The 18210-nt window shown below is 39.4% G+C and overlaps 1 long non-coding RNA gene across 1 annotated transcript; it reads left to right on the forward strand.

The window, feature by feature from the left end:
• The first annotated feature begins 3798 nt into the window (after nt 1-3798).
• Nucleotides 3799-4403, forward strand: LOC116193174. The gene is made up of 2 exons (XR_004154214.1): nt 3799-4028; nt 4132-4403. It is a non-coding gene; the product is annotated as an uncharacterized LOC116193174 (long non-coding RNA).
• The last annotated feature ends 13807 nt before the right edge of the window (nt 4404-18210 follow it).

Raw genomic sequence — 18210 nt, forward strand, 5'->3', positions numbered from 1 at the left:
ACCGATCCCTTGGATCCGCGCAGGGTCATGTGGACCCTAAGAAGCTGAGAGACCGATCTATCTGCCCGGAAGTGGTCCAAGAAGGATTCCCACATCCCGACTCGAGCCGCCTCAGATCGGGCTCGAATTCGAGTCAGGACGCGCAAGTCATCTCTAGATATTCATGCTATGCAGAGCACGTGTTTCAGTAATTTAGAAAAAATTATCAGTTTTGAAAAAGGCACGACTACCAGTTCATGATTTATCAACTCAATTACAAGTTATTAGATGGTTCATGCGATTTATTTAAATGTCGAGTGAATTAATTAGCCGAATGGATCGTTCCAATTACTACACGTGTGAGATTGATTAATTTGAGTAGATTACCGAATGCTTTGGTTTTACGGGTTTCGAATCATCGAATTGATTATTGACGGACCGTCCGAATGGAATTCTAGTCCCCGATTGCCCTGGAATTAAATCCAATTTTAAATCGACTTTACGTGATTAATCCGGTTTTGTGTGAGGTTTTAATTAAAATGACAAAGAACATTTCAAAACACACAAATTATGGTCACAACGATTACAACGAGATTTAATTTATCGATTTTAGATCAAGTGATCGATGAAAGTCGATCTAATGTTATGAACCGGTTTTATTCCTTAAGGCCAAATGCACATAGAATCCAAATTTGTGTTGATTCATTCCCATTTCAAACAACCAATTTTAAGTTATGTCCTTTTAAATATCAAGTTCGTGCTTGGGTTGGTTTTTATCACAACATGCCGGTTCATTTAAAATTCCAAATTCATATTAACTCCGATTTATGCCTCCTTTTTTTTTGTCGTTTCAATTCGAAATCCATTTGACATCATCGTCATCCATACGAGCATTAAACCAAACGAAAATGGAGCCCTATGCAAGCCACTAAAGTTTGGGATTTTTCGTACCTCTTCCGAACTAACATAGGAAGGGCCACCGTGAACCTTGAAGATCCCTCGAAACAAGCTTGTTGCGGCTTGTGCAAGGGCACCTCAGTGGCAGCGAAGGCACGTCAACAACTCAAGAGTTCGAGGAAGGAATAGGTAGCAGCATGGCAACTTCGGGAGGTCGAGGAAGGGCGGTACTACAGTAGCGACAATACCTTATGGACTTCGAGGAGGTGTAGCAGAAACTCGGGGAGGACTAGCAAGACAACAGAGTTGCAACAGCTTATGGAGCTCGGAGTAGGAGCAACAAGTAGCATAGTGGCAGCTGCAATGAGCTGCAAACAACAGTAGATGAGGATAATAACGAGAGTTGATTCAGGTGGCAGCACGGATAGAGATGGAAAGGAAGAGTAGCGATTAGAGCTTGAGGGAGGAGGGAGCAGCAGTAGGCATGAGATGGAAGAGGTGAGAGGAATAGAGCGGAAGAGGAAGATGGAAGTGGCGTGACGATAGAGGATAAGGGAGGCTGTGTTTGTGTGTGTGTACGTGTGTTGTTTGGAAGGCCGAGAGTGAGAGAGAAGGAAAAAGAAGTTGAGAGAGCGAGAGAAGAAGAGAATGAGATGGTGATGGTCTGGTGATGGTCAGAGGCATGGTAATGGCGTTTTTGATGGAGTCGGGAGGTAGCTAAGGATTAGGAGGTGATGGAAAGAGAATGAGAAGGGATAAGGTGGCTGGTGGAGTTATTGTGTGTAAGGGATGAAGAGGACGATGGTGATGGAAGTCGGTGGCTGAGGAAAAAGGAAGGAGAGGAACGGATCGTGTAGGAGCTGGGAGCAGAGGGTGGGGAAGCAAAATGATGATGGTTTCGGCGTGAAGGCGAGTTGGAAAGGAAAGGATAGTCGTGAAGTCTCTATGTGTGTTGTGTTTTCCTGAGTAAGGGAGCCCGAGAAAGAGGATCAGAGAGAGAGAGTGAGTGAGAAAGCCGAGAGAAATTGAAGGAAGGGAGAAGGAGTATATGGTGATGGTTGTGTGAGGATAGGTGGTAGTAGGGGATGGAGATGGCAGAGATGAAAGGGTAGGAGATGAAGAGAATGAGAAAGGATGCTGCATCTGTTTGTCTGTCTGTTTTTCCCGAGAAAGTTAGAAGGAAGCAGTAGATGGATACTGCTGTCCATGTGTTTGCTAGTGGAGCTACTACAGGTCGAAAAATGGAAAGAGAGGGAGTGAGAGAAAGACAGAGAGGAGCTGAAGGAGCTAGAAAGCAGAAAACGAAAATGATGATGAAACTGGTGATGGTAAAGGGATGCGTGAGGAAGAGGATCGATGGGGTAGGCGGGGTATAGGGGCTGTAGAGGATCAGAGGATGGAGATGGAATAAAGATGCGGAGAATTGAGGAAGGATGATTGGGGTAGCCGAAAATTTTGGTAGGCGCAGCAGAGGGAGAGCTGCAGAAGAAGAAGAAAAGATAAGAAAACTAAAGAATAGGAAGAAAAAGTTAGCAGAAGAAGAAAGAGAGAAGAAGAAACGGGGTGGTAAGGGGAATTCTCTTGCTACTTTTACATACATTTATTTATTTATTTATTTATTTTTCTTTTCTTTTTTTAATTTTTAATTTCATTTACTCATGCGGGCATCTTTCAAAATTGAGAAATTCAAAAAATAATAGACTCTATGAAAAGTCCAACTCGCGTTAATGGAGATCGAATCTCGATAAGAATCGACATCGAACCTCCAACATGCGTCGCCTGTAATTGCTCGATTATTTTCGAAATTCATTTTTTTCAATCGGATATCTGAAAAATAATCCAATGTCGTGTTCAGAAAAATTCGAAGATCAACATTATGTCGAAAATGTTGCCAAGAGATTGCTACATGGGTGGTTATGAGATTGTCATTAGCAGTTCTCATAGTGACTATAGTGCAAAGGTCCTTTGACTTAAGGTCGTCATTGATTCTTACATGGTATGTCGTATAATTTGATACTGTCAAACGCCAACTGTAATAGGATGATTATAAAGGTAGTAACTGGATAATGCCGTAGAACATGGTGAAGATTGTGAGTGACCAAGATGGGATTTGTCCTCTTTTATAATGAGAGCGATATCTCACTAGAACCCTTGGTGGGTGAACTTTGAAAGTGTACGCATATATCCAAATGAGTCGATATAGAACTCATTTGCTTTGACAGACTTACCCGGAAGCAAGGAACGAGATTGATACAAGGATGACAACCATGCCTTGGGCTCGATCGAGGTATAGAGGACAAATGGACCATGTTGCACGGTAACATAATCCATAAATTCACCAAACAATTAACTTTCTGATTGTTTGGATAGTAGTGATACATTGCTAGATGCCACTCACTGTTTGTAATGTCGAAATGGAGATTTCAACATTACTGCTAGTGTAATCGGGATCCTACAAGATCACACACAATGACCAAATCGACAGATGATGAAGGCGACCTCATCTAATAGAGATTAGATGAGTTAAGGCACAAATTGGAATACCATAAATTTAATGAGATTAAACTTTTCGATTGATTGGATTTCGATTATTAGATTTAATGGATTGAATAAGAGGCGAATCGGCAATGAAACTTGGTTCAATCATATGATGAAAAATGGACCAATAAGGTGTCTGCACGTGGCACAATCATACGATGACAAATGGATCAATCTGAAGACGACATGTGGTGCGACTTGAGAGGCGACACATGGCATGGTGGGGACTCGACCAAGTGGCTCAATTAAGGGTGGCCAAATGGCAGCTAAAGGAGGCCGAGATATCCATCCCATATTGATTCAATAACTCCTCTATGGGGTCCTTCCAAGCCTATAAATAGGCACCTAAGTCTATGTCTCAAGGCATCGAAGTTTGGGTGCAAATATAACCCGACTCGATCAAGGCAATTTGTGATATGATTACTACTTGCTCAAGGGCCCTATTTAGGTCCATTAGTCTAATAATTTTATCTTGTGCGTGGCTTTCTTTTGGGTATAGGTTGCTAGCACTACTAGTCCTGGAGTTTCGTTGACGCGGTTGGCATGGATACTGATAGAGGCGTGACATGTGGAACTCTTAGTTTGACGAGTTGGCAGAGGTTTTTTTTTTCCAGGTACGCTTTATCTATCTCTATTCTTCTAATATGATTTTGGTTTTAGGTTTCGTGCGATATAAAATTTTGAATTTTCTGATTTTCGTTGCTTTCATTGTTGCAGCACACGATTCCTCCAATTGGTATCAGAGCATGCTAGTTAGAATTTAGGTATATAGAGGCATAAAATATGATTTTATGCTAAGAGCTTGCATGCTTTTGCCGATTGTCTTTCAACGTGACTGTTAGACATGCATTAGGTTATAACTTATACTAGGTATGTGATATTTGCTATATTCTATGGCTTGTTGTAAATATGATTTGCGGAGAATAAGTATGTGTAATGGTTACACATGTTGATCTATTATGCAAGAGTTGCCTAATAGTATGTGGTTAGATCGATTTTGAAAACCCTCAAAGAAAATATTAAGAATGTTGCCTTTCTAACAAGTAATGCTTGTCCAGACCAAGATTGATGAGTGTGTATACCTTGCCCTCATCTATCTTGGTAAGGCGTGGTGTTTACTGTCCGATCAAACTTAGCTAAGCAAGCTTGATAGGATTAGAAGTTCAGAAGCAAAGAGTTGGGTATCGAACTACAAGCAAGATCGGAATAAAGAGTTATTCACCCAACTAATCAATAGTTGCATACGATGTGATTTGGAAAGAGTTCCCTACTGCAAGTACTTCGTTCTGGCTCGGGCTAGGATCATCGTTCAAAGAGCACATCAAATCAGAGAACTGATAAAGCACCTAAGGCTTGCCCATATGAAGACGAACTATCGAGAATAAACAGATCAGTCCTCGAGTGCCGAGTATTTAATTTTGACTGTCCATGCCTATTTTTAAAAATTTGTACAAGTTAAATGGCAATATTGCTTTATCTGGGGAAGCGCGTGTAAAAAGAGTTTTAAAAGGTGATGCTCACTCCCCGAATACCTTATTTTAAACTCAATTGCTCGTATTTTTCATGTAGAAAGGCACAATAAATTTTCTCTGATTAAAACCCTTTGATTCAAATAACTGGGCAGGGGTTCGAGACGGAAAAATTGATATTTTCACGTATTGAAAATGTTCATGTTGGGGTGGTTTCTAGTGAAAATATTTTTCTAAACTCGAGAATATTTTTTGATAATTTTTCTCCGCTCAAATATGCTTTAAAATCCTAAAAATGGTGAAAATGAAAGGTTTTTGAAACTTTGAAGGTCGATATGTCATTTTCGCCCGGCCAAATCAGTTCAGTTCATTTGGTTTAAGTGAGTTCCCACCGATGTGAAATTTTAGGACAGAGGCGCGGTTTCCTCCCGCGTCCCTGTACGGAGGCGCGATTAGTAACTGCGCTCGCAGGCCAACTACTCCCAACGGACAGGTTCAGATAGCTGGCACCCTCCGGACCACCAAAATTTGAAAAATCCCTTCATTTTTGTCCCTGCAATTTCGAAAATTACAAAATGATTCCCGAGCCCACTTCCTCTAAAAATGGATGGTCATTTTTCAGATTATGGACTTTTGGCCAACTTCATGTGTTGAAGTAATGCCAAATTTCCGACCCAAATCTCTTAATTGAGCCTATGTTCCTTTTAATTAATAGGATAATTTAGAGTTTAAACCCCGATTATTATCAATGAAGGTAATACAATATATTTTCTGAGAAACGATTTGCTTACTAATATGAAACCTCTTATTACTTGAGCAAATAGAATGCTATCCCAAAGTTCTACTATTTTTATTCGTGCTTTCTCCTCTTTTGTATTTTTCTCTTTTTTGTTCATTTTTTCCCTCACTTTCTTTTCTCTTTTCCTCAGTATAATCAGAATGCCGAATTTGAGATCGAACATCCGAAAATTTCTCGAAATCAAGGTAATGTGAGGCTCTAAGCCTCTGTCGAGAGCTGAAATCAAGCTATTTAGCTTGTATTTCAGTGGATACTTGCTTAATTAGAATAATTATGCATAGATTAGATGCTTAGGTTGGTAGATAGTGTGACTTACAACTTAATTAGGATTAATTGAGTAGTATCTTGCTTAATTAGGATTAATTGAGTAGTATCTTGCTTAATTAGGATTAAATTTGGCTCATTAATCTTGATTGTACTCGAAAAAAGACTAATTGCATGTTAATTAGACTTGATTTGGTGTTAATTGAGTCAATTTGTGCATAATTAGTTGTAATTAGTCTATGTATGTGCTAATTAGGTTCTAATTAGGTTTAATCTTGCTTAATTGCTCATGGTGACATTTTGGTTGTCTAGTGATTAGGTCTAATTTGCCTCAATTTGAGTATAATCGGACTAATTACGAACTTGGCTATGATTATACTTGATTTAACCCAATTAGGGGAAATTAGCACGAAATCGACCTTATATGCATGCTGTACGTTCTATGCTGAATTGATTCGAGGCCTCAATTGCTTGATTTCGTGGTTAATTAGTTTCAATTAGTTGTTAATTGGGATAATCAGTGGTTCCTGAAGCTTGAATAGGCTATGTGGCTTGTAAATATAGTAAATTCCTCCAATTTCTTTCCTAATTGATGTATAGTGAATTTATGATGATGGATGCATGGATGGCTGAGTGGGATTAGACTTGATTAGATGTTAATTAGGTTTGATTTCATGACTTAGAGTCCAATTAGGCTTAATCAAGTGAAAATTAGCAAATTAGGCTACGACCACTTGTAATGGTAGACTAATTGAATCTAATTTGGATTACATAGGTTGGATTGTCTATGTATACATGTGGACAATCGATTGGTAATCAATTGTGTCGATTCAATTCAATTTGTAAAATTCAAGTCCAATTGAATATAATCACGTAAATTGAGATTAATTCCATGGGATTAGGTTAATTAGATGCTAATTAGGCGTGTTAGGGCTTAAGAAGGTCTTTGTGACCTTGAGGTGAGTTCAGGACTCGGGAATCAGTTAAAGTCCTTAATTCGTCTAATTATCGACTAATTAAGTAATAAAACCCATTCTCTTGCGAATCTTGTGCTAATCAAGATTAAGATGGATAATCATGTAAATTTGAGCATAATTCGTGGGATTACGGGTAACTAACTCATGTGTGAGTCTTAGGAATAAATTTAAAGGTCAAATTGACCTTGAGGGATTAGGATCATTTTTGTAAAATTTCGGGGATCAATTGGCTAATTTATGTAAATATGGCCATGTAAATAAAATTGAAAAAAAATCGTAAATAAAATGTGTAAATATGGGGATTAACTTAGAATTTTTCTAGGTTAGGAGGTATAGGCCCATTTTCCTCTTCTCGGACCTTAGGCCCATTTCTATGCTCCGCTCGGCCCATTGTGTGAATGTTGACCTGAATATATGACTCGTGTATGATTGGCCTAAAGGTATGGTCTTTTTATTCTTTCTTGGCCCGAATGTGTGGCCCATTTTGAGTTGGGCTGTATAATTGTATGAGCACATATATTGTACGGAGTTTGTAATTTATTCTTTAATTTCCTTGTACATTCGCGAATGTGACTTGAGTCTAGGATTAAATAACTCGACTTTAACGAATAAAAAGTGTTAGAACTATTAGGAACCTAGAAGAGTACCGAAATGGCGAGTTATTGGCTTGCGGGCCTCTAATCTATTATCAAAGCCCCCAGACTTATTTCGTTGGTTAGAAAGATCGAGTCAAACTTAAATCCTTAGGCGTTTAGTGCCCTAACCCTATAAGTAAGTTTAGGTGGCTCACTGGCAAAATTAAATGGTGTAGTGGCGACTCCAATCCTAAATTGGATCTTAGGTCACGTGAACTAACAGAACACGCCGAAATCGGCGACAGAGGCCTAAAAACCATGCTCGCAGAGACACCTAACTAAATAGTCAGTTCTGGGACTTTTAGCCTTCGCTGAATCAAACCTGGTGAAATATGAATCTTGGCCCACTATGAAAATATGATTTTTCGAATCAATGTTTGAAGGTCATTAATTTGATTATAATAGTGGGAGCAATAATTAACAAAGTCCTCGTTAAATATTGTGATGTCATAATACTTATTTTGCATATCTCTGTGATAGTCTCCATGACAATTAATACTATTAGTACTTTGTTTTAGGGATCTGTCGTTCAAAAGAACAAGTTGTCCGAGAATGAGCTCTTAGATTGGTATTGAAACATGAGAATTGTTTTTAAGTAGAAGAAAAGTTTCTATGTCTTAGAGCAAGCTCTTCTTAGTGACCACCTGATAATGCCTCTCAAGTTGGAAGTGATGCTTATAGGAAGCATCAGGGAGACACCTTTAGATGTTGCCTATCTCATGCTGGCCATCATGAATTTGAAGCTGCAGAAACAACACGAGAACATGGTTGCATATGATATGATCGTACACCATGGGTAGCTCTATCAAGGGCAAGCCTGGCAAGAGAAGTTTGAGGTCTTCAAGACGCTCTTTTAGGCAAGGTTAACTGTGGGTAGTCTGGTAGGTCCTCATGTGCTCAAGAGGATTAGGTATGTTGAGAACCCATAGCGACTTGGATTTCATTTGGTCAATAGTTGGCTAGAGTCTTAATCCGACAGTCGCTACTTGACAAAAGCCTTTGTCTGACTTGCTCTGCATGTTGAGAACAAAAGAGCAGAATAACAGCAAGGGAACATCCATATTGATGGACCAAATGCAAAAGGCCAAGGGCATGTCCAAATGGTTTGGATGCATTAAAGCCCAAAGGCTAAGGTGGTGAAGGAGTTGAAGAAGAACGGAAGTGAGACTTCCACTCTAGGCATCCATGTTATGGAAGTCAATGTATCTACTACTTATGTATCTTGGATATATGATACTGGATGTGGCGCACACATTTATGTAAATGTGTAGAGCCTAAAGAATAGTGGATCATTGGCATAAAGGCGAGTTGGACCTACGGGTTAGAAATGAAGCAAGAGTTGTTGCATTAATCGTAGGACCTTACCTTTTGTCTTTGCGAACTGGGCTTGTAGTAAATCTACAAATACTATTACTATGTGCCTGCTATCAATAGAAATGTCATAGCCATTTGTTGTTTAGAAAGAAAGAATTTTGATTTTTTATAAAGAATAAGTGTGGTTCTATGGATATGTATGATGTTTTGTATGGCAGTATAAATTTGAGTAATGGCTTATGTGTTCTTGATCTGGACATGCCAGTTTCTAACATGGAAACTAAGTGGCTCAAATTCAATAACTTGAATCTGACATACCTCTGCCATTGTTGTTTAGGCCATATAAGTGAGAATCGCATTCCATACTCCATAAAGATTGATTGCTGGATTCATTTGATTCGAAATCATTTGAAGCATGGGAGTGTTGCTTATTTGGGAAGATCACCGAGGCTCAATTTACTCATAGAGATGAACGAGCTAGTAATTTTCTAGTCCTCATACATACAGATGTATGCAGACCCCTAAACAAAATTGTAAGAAGAGGTTATCTCTACTTCATTATGTATGCTGACGATTTCAATAGATATGGATATGTGTATCCGATGAGAACAAACTCAAATCATTTGAAAAGTTTAAAAAATTTTAAGTACGAAGTAGAGGATTATGTTGGAAAGAGTATTAAGAATATGTTTGGTTTTGGAATTGAGTTGAATTGAGTTTTAGTTTTAATTAGTTTGTAATGATTGTATTGTTGAATTATGAGAAAAAGTGTGAAAAGGTAATGGATAGCTGAGAGAAAGTAATGATTGTGTTATTGAATTGTAGAAAAAGTAATGAATAGTTGAGAAGAATTAATAATTGTGTTGTTGAATTGTGAAAAAAGTAATGAATAGTTGAGAGAATTTAGTATTAAAAATTGAATTGAACAGTTAGAAAAATGGAAAGGTAAAAATTGTGTTGTTGAATTGAAGATAAGTAGAGTTGAGTGGAGTTGAATTAATTTTTTTTTTGAATATAAACAAGGCCAAGGCTCTCCGATTAGATTGAGGAGGCGAATATTTGAGCTAAAAGTTTGCAGACTATCTCAAACAGTGAGGGACACTATCCCAATTCACACATTCCAGAACACCATGGTTGAACGATGTTGCTGAAAAGAGGAATCGAATCTTATGAGATATGGTTCAGTCTATGATGAGTCATGCAACCTTACTAACTCGTTTTGATGATTTGCATTATAGACAGCCGCTCTCACACTGAATCATGCTCCGTCGAAATGGGTTCAACACCATAAAATGATATGGTTTGGAAATGTCTCAATGCGTCTTTTTATGAGGATTTGAGGATGTAAGGCTTATGTGAAGTGTCTTTCTTCTAATAAGCTGGATCCTAAATCAAATAATTGTTACTTTGGGGTATCCTAAGGAGATTAGAGGATACTATTTTATAATTCTATCGAGGGCAAAGTGTTTGTCACTCATGCAGCTCTATTCCTTTGAAGAAAGTTTATCTTCAGTGGAACTAGTGGGAGCAAGATTGAACTTAGGGAAGTTCAATTGCAAAGTAACACAGAACCATCGACGAAAGCAGACGAAGAGCAGGTTCCACAATATGTTGCAAAACAGACGACTGCTCAAGTAATAAAGGAGCTACTTAGGTCAGGTAAGATATGGATTTCTCACGACTCAAGAGAATGACGCACTACTCGTAGACAATCACGAGTCTATAACCTATGCGAAAGCTGTGACAGGCCTAGACTTCGAGCAATGGCTTGAGGCCATGAGATATGAGATGGAGTCCATATATGCCAACCAACTATGGACTTTGGTTGATCCACCTAAAGGGTTAACCCCATCTAGTGTAACTAGGTTTTCAAGAAGAAAACCGACATGGATGGCCATGTGATTACCTTTAAGGGCCTGTTGGTGGCTAAAAGTTTCAAACAAGTTCATAGTATAGACTATGATGAAACATTTCCCCAGTGGTTATGCTTAAATCCATCGGGATCTTACTAAGGAACTGAAATCTTTGTTTTGGCAACGCAATCAAAGAGTTTGGTTTTGGTTAAGAACAAAGATGAGCTCTGTAGGTTAGTAGGAGCGTGAAAGTCTTCCTGGTGTTGTGTGTAGATGACATACTTCTGATCGAGAATGACATTTCTTCCTCGTGATCAGTAAGGATTCGGTTATGAATATATTTCTCCTTGAAGGACATAGGCAAAGCAACTTACATGCTGGTATCAGGATCTATAGGGATAGATCCAGGAGATTGCTCGGGCTCAGAGTGCATACATTGATATAGTGCTCAGGCGCTTTAGTATGCAAGATTCTATGAAATGATCACTACCTATATTGCAAGTCCCTTTCTAAGGCTCAGTGCCTTTCTACTTGGGAAGAAAGGGACAATATGATTAGGATTCCATATGCGTCAGCTATTGTATCTATCATGTATGTCATGCGATCGGCTAGATGTCTCGCTTGCTTTGAGTATGACAAGTCGGTACCAGATGAATCTAGGTGTGAGACATCGAATTATTGTAAAGAACATCCTTTAGTACTTACAAAAGACTAAGGATATGTTTCTTGTGTATGGAAGTGAAGATGAGCTCGTTATAAGGGTTTACATCTATCATAACTTCCAATTCGATAAGGATGATAGCAGATAGTAGTTAAGGTATGTGTTCTGCCTAAATGGAGGCGTTGTAAGTTGAAAAGAGTTCAAAACAGGAAACAATAACCAATTCTACTGCAGAGGCTGAGTATATTGCTGCTTCTAGTGCTGCAAAAGAGGCTGTTTGGATCAAAAGCTCATAGCAAAACTTGACATGGTTCCTAGCATAGTAGACCCACTGGATTTTTATTGCAACAACCATAGAGCTATTGCACAGATTAAGGAACTCAGATCTCACCAATAATCCAAATATATACTCAGGCGCTTCCATCTCATGTGGGGGATTATCGATAGTGGAGATGATGATGTATGCAGAATACCAACGGATAGGAATATTATAGATCGAAACCTCCTGCATAACGCAAGCTTGACGTTCATACCAGGTCTATGGGCATAAGAGAGATGCCAGATTGACTCTAGTGCAAGTGGGAGATTGTTGGGATTGATGTGTGCCCTAGAGGCAATTTGTCATCAATTATGTATTATGACATTTATATGCCAAAAGGCGTTGCTATTATTATGTGGTTGCGCTATCATTTAAGTCCTTGGAATAGTAGATTTGATAGGCACTAAGTATGATTTGATTGTAAGATCCTATCAATAATGAACATTATTTCTAAACGTTCCCGGTCAAGTGTTATCGTTAACTAGGATGATGATATTATAACGAGACCAGTGTAGTGGTGATTGATAATTAGTCTCACAGGTCATGTATGTACAGACATTAAGTCACACCACAAGTATGCATTGGGGGTAATGCGGACTGGACTGACCCACCATGAGATTACTACATGGTTCATTACGAGATTGTCATTAGCAATTCTCATAATGACTATGGTGTAGATGTCTTTTGACTTGAGGTCATCATTGATTCATACATGGTATGTCATATACTATGATACTGTCAAATACCAATCATAACATGATTGTTGTAAAGGCAATAACTGCTGCAAAACGTAATGATGAATGTGAGTGATCAAGATAGGATTTGTTCATTCTTCGTAATGGGAGCAATATCTCACCGGACCCCTTTGTGGGTGAAGTCTGAAAGTGTATGGACATACCCAAATGAGTCGATATAGAGACATCGATCTTATTTGCTTTGACAGACTTTCCTGGAACCAAGAAACGAGATTGAGTCATACAAAGATGACAACAACCATGTCTTGAGCTCAATCAAGATATAGAGGACCAAGGGGCCATGTTGCACGGTGACATAGTCCATAGATTCCTCAAACAATTGACTTTCCGATTGCTTGGATAGTTGTCAGTACCCTGTTTTGGTCCATCAGCACTTAAAGACTATCAAAGAGGACTCGATTGCGTTCCTCATTTACCGCAGAAGTCATCTTTGACTAGAGCTTGGTGCACTCACTACTGTCGAACTCGAGAAATTTCTTTAATTTAACTCCAATTTCGATTTTCAAAAAAAAAAGAAGAAAAATAAAACAAAACTCTACGGGACCTTTTCCGGCTTTACGTGCATTGATTTCGATTTTTCAAAATTCGGAACGATACTCGAGAATGAAAAAAAAAATTCGCATAATGTCGATCCTCGAATTTTCTTTAACACAATTGTCAGCACCCCATTTTGGCTCACCAATTCGAACAATGCATATCCGCAATGATCCAAGTCACGACTTGAGCGGGAATACAAAAAACGGCTCAACAGAACGACAAATCATTATTCAATCTCAAGTCAGCAAGAGCAAGCAAATGATATGGATGAACACCAGAAGAACTTCCTAGGTCATCTAGAGCTAATAGAGCAAGCAGAAGCCAAAAATCCCCAAACCGGCATTTTTCAGAATACCACGCGGACAGTCTTATTTTTCGATAATTCGCTCGACCATTGGAAGATAGCCAATATTGGACTCCAAAAATGCACATCAGTGCTAAACAGATGAAAAGTGCCTTCAAACACATTTTGCATATCATCTGCTCTATACAAAACAACTTTCTGTATACAGACAACTTTTCAGTGGGAGTCCAAAAATGTCGATTTCTCAGAAAAAAGTTAAATCCAAATGTTAGACACAACTATGTCCCACAAACATACAGAGCATGAATAATGCTTCAGATTGTCTCCTGGAAGCCACACAGACACTTTGAACGACTTCCGAGCGACATAACAAGCATACCCTTATTCAGAAATGCATAACCGGAGACTGATCTGATGGAATAACGACAAATGAAGTTGACCCTGCATTGCCCTGATAACTCTAGCGGACATACGCAATTAGGCAAAACAGACAGCAAAACCCTTTTTCAGTTTCCCGAGTGATATTCGAATAGTAGGAAATGCCATTTTCAGTGGAAATCCATATTCGGAGGTCCTTTTTGTGGAAACTTGACGCTGGATAGTTGCCCGACACAGTGCTAGCCATCCCAAGGCTCAGTGTGAAATCCTCAGACGGAATTGCATAATCCATCTAATCCCTCAAAACAATGCTTTTAGGGTGTCAGACGCACTTTTTCAATCCTTCGGGGTCTGTTCTCAACGAACAGAAATCGCAGCGATCTCCGGATCATCCAAGCAACTTAGAAAGCATTCTGAGAAATCCGGCTTCGGACTCCTAAGACGTCTTTGGCTTCACATTTGCAATACCGGCTTAAGGGTCAATTATTCGGTCTGATTGACAATGCACGTCAAAATGACCAATGCGGGATGCAGATACGAGATACATTCTCAGAAATGGCTAACTTTGCATTGATCGCCTGAAATGAGTAAAATTAGCTTCCGAGCCCAAAAAACCACACGAGCATGTTTATTTATTGCTTTTTGCACATTTATTTGAAGCACATTTATTTCACGCACATTTATTTTATGCACTTGCATCGCATCATCCTAGCGAGTTCTAGGTACCTCGTCCAAAATCTCACCGGCGCCAATATAACCTGATTCGATCACTACAACTTTTAATATGATTAGAACTTGCTCAAGGGCCCTAGTCGGTTCTGTCAGCACCCAATTTCGGTCCACCGACTCCAGGGGGGGCAAAATTGTCATTTTCCAATTTATCATTTAAAAAAAAATTATTATGAAATTAATTAATTAATTAATTAATTAATAATATTATTTTAAAAAAAAAGGTTAGTCTTCGGGTAGGCCGGGCAGGCCGGACAGCGCTCGCCGGCTGCCCGCGATCCCCGCCAGCCCGGAACTACCCCAAATCGCGGTTTTTCGCGATTTTCTCCAAATCGGCTGAAATCTCAACGGAAACATGGAAGAAATTGCAATTAAATAAACAGAAATGGAATTCGGATATGGGGGACACAACCCAGCAAACGAAATCGAAAAATTGGCTCTCGTTTCGGGGAATTTGGAGATCGGAGAATTCGGGAAACCGTCGCCGGAATACCGCAAAAACTCCCCGATTCCGACCACTTAAACTCCGGTGAGGCCCAGATCGACCACGGCGGAGTGCCGGCGGCGCCTAGAGCTACCTCCCGCGTCCATTCCGGCCTTCGTCGCGACGTCCAGAGGCGAGAACCGCCGCCCCCAGCCTCGTCGCCGCCGCTGCCCCCAATCCCGACCGCCCTTTAGCTAACGGGCCTTGGCCCAGTTCGTTTTTTTCGCAAGCCCAACCCAAGCCCAGCCAGGCCCAACGCCCAGTCCAGCCCAACTTCTCTTCCGGGCGGTTTCTCCTTCAGGCGGGCGATCCGATCCGATCCGATCCGACCCGATTGTCCGGCGATTTTTTTTATTTACAGAGAAGCCCCTCAACTTTCCGGATTAGGTAAATTCTCGACTTAGTGGCATGATTAGGGCTCATTTCCTGACTATTATTGCTTGCTTGATGGATATAATGTGAATTGAGTGTTCTTGGGTCGCGTGGGTGATCGAATTTGTCCCGAACTCGATTTTACGAACTTTCCATTTTGTTACATTAATGTCCAGAGGACTCATTTTATTTTTTTCAGATCTGCCCCGAACCCTAAAATTTATTTTCAACCAAGTCCCGGTCATTTTACTATTTTCCAATCAGTCCTTGAATTTCCAGAATTTTTCTAAGAATCCCAAAGAACTTTTCAAATCGTTTCAGTTTAGTCCCGGGACCATTTTTCACCCTTTTCAGATCTGCCCCGAATTTCAAAAATTCTTTTCAATCATGTCCCAGTCATTTTACTATTTTCCAATCAGTCCTGAAATTCCCAGAATTTTTCAAGCATCCCAAGGAACTTTCTGAGTTGTTTCAGTTTAGTCCTGGGGCCATTTTTTATTTTTCAGATCAGTCCCGATTTTCAAATAAGCCCTAGGACACTTTCAGTAATTTTTTTACACAGTCCCCATTTTTTTTAATTTTCAAATCAGTCCCTAATCTTTAGAATTTTCAGATCAGTCCCCAATTTTTTAGAATTTTCAAATCAGTCCCTGCTCTTTTAAAATCGTTCAATTCAGTCCCCTGGACATTTTCTGAAATATCCGGCCCTTTTCTACTTAGATCACCCACCGACAATGTATGTGCCCCATTTAAATATTTCATTTTTGTAATTATATGACCATGTCGGAAATTAGAGTTTATCGGATGGTCAACTAATGGCTATATCGACGACTCGAAATTCGTAGACCAAAGCATTCGGCAAATTTCTAATTAACCTAAAATTCTACATACGGGGTAATCGGGACGTTAAATTTGGCTAAATTAAATCACTTGACTCTTTTAAATAAATTGCACGAATTGATTAATAATCTATAATCGCACTGATAGTTCAAGAACTGTTAGTCATGCCCTTTTCAAAATTCACAATTTCAAAAGCACCGAGATACGTACAACGTAATCTTGATTTTCATGCACACACATATTTACCGATTCAAGGGCATGATTACCGGTTCTTGTTCTGCCGTCACTCTAGTGCAGGTTTGTGTTTAGAACGGGTTAAAACATGGAAAAACGGATTAATTTCAAACTCGGCATAATCAACATGGGCAAATAGTCAAGTAGAGGATTAGGTTTTGGGTTTTAGGTGAAAACACTCTTAATCTGTAAAAGCCATATTGCCATGATACAAAATAATCTAAAAATAACCCACACATTCGAGACTTGACTATGGACATCATGTTTGTCAAGTCCGTTAAATGATGCCGAATGCTACATACCCTATCTATCATCTTGTTTGTTTGTTTTAAGGTAGGATTTGTATGCCAACATATCCCGGTTAATAATCAGTTAATTCACGTAAATTCGGCGATAACAAGAAACCCCATTGTTTGTTTATTTGAGCTTGCTTGTTACATTTTTGCACTTGTTTGTTATGCGGATCGAGCCCGATCCTTTAGAACTCGATTCACACTGGGTCCAACGCCCATAACCTTCGATCACGAGGTCCAATGCCCCCATACACCAAGTGCGCATTTAATTTAATTTTCGGTCTTTTCCAAACCATACGGTGAGCACGAGTGGAATAATGGCCGAACACGAACCGACTGGGATTCAATTGCTGTAATTTGTATTTTATTTATTTGAGAGGACAATGTAAGGATTTATGTTGTACGTTTATTCTTATAAGAATCCCGGTCGGAGAGCGGATGGTCGGAGTGTTTCTTCGAATTTACGGTGTCAAAACGCGTAAGATGAGCGAAACTTAATAATGCGGTAAATAAATAAAATGGCAAGCCTAGCAAGTTAAAGTACCGAAAGAGCGTGTGGGATATAGGCCCACACGTAATAGAACCCCCGAATTCGGAATTTCCAGTTCCGTACAGACCATTGCCTTAACATACTAGGTGTATCCCATACCCCTAGACCCGGGTAACTTGTCGGCCTTCGACCTTCGGGTCGTAAAATGGCAAGTGGCGACTCCTTCTCACGTGCGCCTGTCGCGCGTCCCCGGGAAGGTGGACACTCCCAAGCCGCATTGCATAGGCGCGCGCATGCGTGCCCCGACGAGACGAAATTCGGGTGCGCACAGGTTCCATTAGTCTAATAATTTTATCTCGTCCGGACTCTGTCGATGCGGTTGACATGGATACTAGTAGAGGCGCAACAGTGAAGCACTTAGTTTGACGAGCCGATAGAGGATTTCATTTTTCCTAGTAAGCTTTATCTGTCTCTATTCTTCTAGTATAATCCTAGTTTTAGGTTTCATGCGATAGAAAATTTTGAATTTTCTGATTTTCGTTGCTTCTATTGTTGCTCTGTTAGGTACGCAATTCCTATATGTGAGATACCATTCCCAACAAAGGGCTAGGTCTTTATTTATTTATTTTTTGGGTTTTTGTTCTTTTTTTTTTATTTTCCATTTTTTAAGTTATTTTGTTATTTTGTATATATTTTAATTACAAAAGGAAATTATTTAACTAAGGCAGTGTCCACGTCAGCACTGATTTACGATCAACATGGAATGGACCAAAACTGACTAATGGACTAAATGCCCAGGACTAAATCGATAAGTTTGCTTCTTATAGGACCAAAAGGTCTGAAGGGAAAACTTATAGGACCACCGGTGCAATTTCTCCACTACAATTATAACATTAGACTTATTTATCATTCTTAGCTAATATAAATGAAAATAAAAAAAATATGATACTGACATAAAATATATCATGAAATGAAGGAATGATCATTCCTTATTTTTTGAGAGAATGTTAATTCCATCAAAATGAAAGAAAAACTATTATGATGAGAAAATCTCCTTTCCAACTTACATAAGTGACACTACGACTTGGT

This window comes from Punica granatum, chromosome 1 (assembly GCF_007655135.1).
Source record: "Punica granatum isolate Tunisia-2019 chromosome 1, ASM765513v2, whole genome shotgun sequence".
Lineage (NCBI taxonomy): Eukaryota > Viridiplantae > Streptophyta > Magnoliopsida > Myrtales > Lythraceae > Punica > Punica granatum.